The sequence below is a fragment of the Diachasma alloeum genome, unplaced genomic scaffold (genome assembly GCF_001412515.2).
Source record: "Diachasma alloeum isolate Michigan unplaced genomic scaffold, Dall2.0 Dall_scaffold_00530, whole genome shotgun sequence".
Taxonomy (NCBI): Eukaryota; Metazoa; Arthropoda; class Insecta; order Hymenoptera; family Braconidae; genus Diachasma; species Diachasma alloeum.
The window spans coordinates 42,546-47,802 of record NW_021680662.1 but is presented as its reverse complement, the minus strand read 5'-3'; positions in this window follow the sequence as shown (position 1 = coordinate 47,802).

Here is a 5,257-nt window from a genome sequence, read left to right as displayed (position 1 = left end):
GTTGTAGCATAGATATCGGAGGAATTCCTCTGATGCAGTGGTACACCTGCGTACCTTTCTGGATCCCGATCGTCCGGCCATATAATACTGGTGGAGAACCCGGAACCACTTTTCGCCGATTCTTCGCTTAATCTGCTGGGAGGTCAGGGCGTCCAGTCGTAGAGGGTTGTTCCGATTAGCCATCGTTTGCTCAGACGTTCACTTGAAGACACTTGTACCGATTGTCACTGTACGGAGAGTTTAGGGATACTGATGAGTGGAGGTATGGAATAGGAGTTTTACGTCATTCTAAGATCTCTGGTATTGGGGAAGGGGATGCTTTGAAAAGAATTTGGAGGGGAGAACTTCGTGATTATTCACACTCTAGGAAAGGTACAGGAATAATCGAAAGGTAGGGGAAATGATTTTCGCTCTTTCCACTGGTTCCCTTGGATGTCCGCTCCCTCATTCTGACACTGAGTGACCCAGATGTTTCTATTCGTCCTTGTCTGCCATATAGAGGTATGACATTTCCTCATTCCTGATTCGTCACAGTCCAGTCAAAACATCCAGGGGTTACAATTAATTGAGAGTTTTAATTGTCATCGTTGGAACTCTCCGTTTCGCTCCTCAATTCCTCATAACTAGGAGGAGGAGAACCGATACCCGAAGATGCTGCTTCTGATGAATCTTCTTCACCTTCTCTTTCTACTCGACGCTGCTGATTGGTAGTTGAGGTCTTATGAACGGTGCTGCTGCAGGACACAATTGAGCCATCGTCATTCAAAAGTATCTCGATCACTGTTTCTATTGAATTTTTGGATGGTATGCGTTTTTCGGGGGTCAACGCAGGCATTTCGTGCGCTGGAGCAGTGAGCTCTATTGAAGCTACACCGACTGGCTCGCTCGATGACCGAGGGGAGATATTGGACTGCTCTTTTACCTGGTCTTCTCGAAAAAGGTACATTGGTGGTGCGGTTTTCTTCGCCCAGAGAGATAAAATACAATGTACACAGTTGTCCCTTGTTTTCAATCGTCCCACCGGTTGGAGTTTGCATTTGTGGCACATTGGAATCTCAGGTCGCCATGGCGGCAGGACATAATGGAATTCGTTTCGTTTAATTTGGTTATGATTAAGTTCTCGAACGACACAGGCATTGCAGTAAAGGGTTTTCATATCGGTAAACCCGAGCATCGTACAGCAGACGGTTGATTCTAATTCTTCCCATATTGATCCACCTTCGTTCAGATCTTTTGCGTAATGTATGAGCCGAGCTAGATAGCGGACCGCAGGTTCATGAGTATTGTGTGGCGAGTCCATTCTTCTTCAATCGGGCCTCCGTCGGATTTCTTCAACAATGATGAGCAATTTACTCTCATATAGTTAATGATAATTTATTTACTAGTATGATTAGGACATGGTAAAGTAAGAAAGATTCTTTCTCTCTACGAGATTTTGTTTTGAACTAAATATTCGTATAGTAGAGTATCCTGAATATTTTCCATTCAGATGAAATGCGTGACCGCCGTTTTCAGTTTATCACTCATTTAGACATTTGAGTAGATATACGGCTGAGGAGCGCTCTTGGTTATTAGGGGGTAGATGCCAGTGCCCATAGACCCGGTTGACAGTGGTACTTCAGGGTTAATTTTTTCGGGGTTTTCCGGTGTTTTTTCCTTCTCTACTTCGTCTTTTGGGTCTTCTTCCATGACCTTTTCTTTAAAATGTAAGAGGAAGGTTGTGACAGAGTCCCATGCGGCGCCGATAAGCCAAATACCCCATCCGAATGCACGGTGCAGAGCATACCCGTGAATAAAAGTATCGATAAGGAATTTGACCACCTTGGCGATCATGAATATTCCAATTAAACCGGCACTGAATGTTCCGAAGCCAGTTAACCATCCCCATAATTTAGCGGTGGCTCGTTCAGCGATTTTATCAATGGAATTATTATCGAGAAGATTTGCGAACGAATAACGAGGGTTAAGGATCGCCTCGCCCATAGTTCCGCGAGCTAGGGCATCGAGAACAGCTGACGATTCCTCAGGGAACATTAGATGATCCTGTAACCTCTCTAGGTCATTAGTAGAATAGATTCCACTTGTGGCTAAATTAGCAAGGTTTTGATATTTCCAAGTTGGTTTTGTTTGAGGCTTAAGCTCACCTGGTTTTACGGCTGGACCTGGTTCAGGGTTCAATCTAACCCATGTCCCATCGATATCGTACATGGGGGCGATGAAAGCATTACAGTTAACCTTTGGGCTCGTTTTCAGGAGTATATGGGTGTGTGGAGACACAAACATCGTGGCATTGTTGGCTATTACAGGTAGGTGACTGTAGCAGGTGGGCAGTCGTGCGAGAGTGACGGAGACAGGCAAACACTTCACAATGTGAATGACTTCTCCTGCAGTGGTGGCCATATAGCCGGGTTCTTTCATGATCCGCATAGCAAATTCGGCCGGTTTACTGTATGCGATCAACAGGGAATTTTCAATGACCTGTCTTTCTAATTCGCATCTTTGAGTGAGGACATCAATGTACAGATTTCTCATTTGTTTCCCGAGATGTTTTTCTACGTAAATAAATTTACTGTTTACGTATGACATAAGATCAAGATTATTAGTGGATATGGGCGTTCTTTTGGTGTCTACCTCATCCTTTTTTATTTCTCGGATAAATAATCTGGGGTGATCGGTACGGATTATAGTTTGTCCGCAGATTTCCTCCACGCCTTTCTTTGCTAATCCGAAGGTGATATCGCCTTTTTCCACCGAATAGACTTCTTCCACACCTTCCATCATAGTGGTATTGTCATAAACCCTTTTCGCCGGACCTTCGTAGAGTTCATCGTACCCTTCGAAATTGCATTTGTCTTTGGGTACAGGACTCCAATAGGCATTACTCCCGTCACTGTCTAGGCAATTGCCTTTAGAAAGAGGACAGCGCCTCCCATTTTTTAAATAAACCTCATTGTCTTCAATATTAACCGTTGCATAGTAGTCTTCCAGGCCTATTTTAAATTTTCCTTGCACAACTACTTCTAGCCAGGACCCGTAGTTATCGCTAAATTTTCCCCCATTACATGATCCGTCTGATTCTACGTGTCCTGCTAATACAGCGTTTCGATTCACTGTTAGATTGGCTATTAGTCCAATGAATAGATTATCTCCGTGACGATATTTTAAATGTTGATGCATGTCGAGACATACTTCTGGGCTTACGTCGATTAGGTATTCGGCAAATCCGTTATGAACAGTCGCAACATGTGAAAACATTCCACACCTGAAGACAGTTCGGTCCAAGTATACCTTACAGGTTCTGACATGGACGTTATTGAATCTTGATAACTGGAGTAATCTCACGTACGTATCAGTGATAATTGGCTCTTTTGCCTTAATATTACACTTTTTCACACTAAGTAAGGAGATAGTTGTAATATTGGCACTATGTGTGCCGCAATCGTATGCGATAAATTCATGACTCATGCCTAAAAAGGCAAGGAAAATTAGAGACAGCAGAATTACCATCTGAAACAAAGGGAAAACAAATTTCCTTTGTAGAGAGGTGGATTTTCAATTATATGTATATTTTGTGCATATATATTTTTTCTCTCACTCGAAAAAAAATTACACTTTATAAGGTGTCAAAGAAAAATAAGATCGTGTTTGCGTTGTGACCATGAAATGTTCGTTTTTTTTTCTTTTTATGTGTGTATAAGAGGGATCCCACATTTCGGTTTTAAATAGGCGACTCGTAAGCGTGGAAGCTGCTCCCGGGGTTGAGGTGGTCACATACTTCTGCATAAAGGTGTTCGCTGGTATCATCATATCCGTGATGTAATGAATTATCATAAACGTGTCTATTAGCGGTCAGCCATTTCTTTACTCCGAGGACTCGGGTGAGGGCGCAGTGATATTTTCCGTGACGCTCAACTCCGTGAAAAAGGCATTGAGTCTCAATACTGGGCAAGTTTTTTGTAGCTGGCAAATGGTCTTCACCATTTATAAGCTTACAGGACATTATGGTTTCAAGATATGGTATATTATCTTTGTTTATTACGTATATTTTTGTTGCCGTGTGAGAAATATTTTGAAGAAGTTTTTCTATTTCTGATAGGTCCGATTCTCCTTCCCTCCACTCAATTCCATGGTTTAAACGAGTGGTTTTTCTATTAGTTTTCAAAATTTTCTTTGGCAAACTTCTTGAGGAATGTTGTGGTTTGATAATCCAATTAGCGCTGACGGAATTTTCCACCCCAACTATGGCGATTTCTTTTGGCATTCTGCACCCATCTTTGTCAAGGAGAGTTTTAATGTCGATTACGTAGGTCTGCATCTTCAGGTTTCTACGGAGATAACAATATAGAGTCAGGAATGATTTCCTTTTATTCAACTCCTCTCATTCAGAGTTAACATGAGCACACGCAGAAGTATGAAGTGAGCAGATGCAGTCATGCTGAGGGTCGTTGGACAGGTAACGGAGACTATGATCTAGGAGAGAGAGTGAGAGAGTAAGAGGGAGCGTGTTGGGGAATAGAGGAACTGGTAGTCACTGGTTTACGGAATGAATATCTGTTTTCTGCCTTTGACCTTTTTACGGCAGAAACAGCATGTTTTCAGAAGCTTTGCGCATTTCTTGCAGGCGATGATATGTCCGCAAGGCAAAAAGGCCACTTGCAAGGTCCCTTCAAGACAGACCTTACATAAAAAGGGATTCTCATTATTCTCGACCCTTTCACTTATCTCCGTTAGTTGAGTGGTGCACGAGGGGACCTCAGCCGTTGTCACTACAGGCATTAGAATGGAGTTTATTGTTTGAAACGTCACGCGAGCTGGTGGAGTGGTTGTAGTTATTCTTGCTCGAATTGGGGATTGCCATGGGCCTCTCTCCATATTATTGAGATGATCGGCCCAGCGGTTAGTTTCACTCTGCCATGGGTGCCAGTTATTCAATCGTCCAGAAAAGTAAGGGTACGTTGCGTTTTGGTTAAAAGGGTTATCTAGAGGTTCTCTGCTTAACGGTACATTCCCACATGGTTCGCGGGTGATGAACTTACAGCGAGGCTCAAGTGATGTGTGTATTTGCCAAGGGTCGGCTGCCGGTTCCCAGTTCCATACGTGTAAATCACACTCGAAACATCGGACAAGGTCAGGTTTTTCAGCAAAATAAAATCCACAAGCGGCTAAGTTCATTGGAGATAAGTTTTTTCTCCAAACTGANGGCTACCGGTTCCCAATTCCATACGTGTAAATCACACTCGAAACATCGGACAAGGTC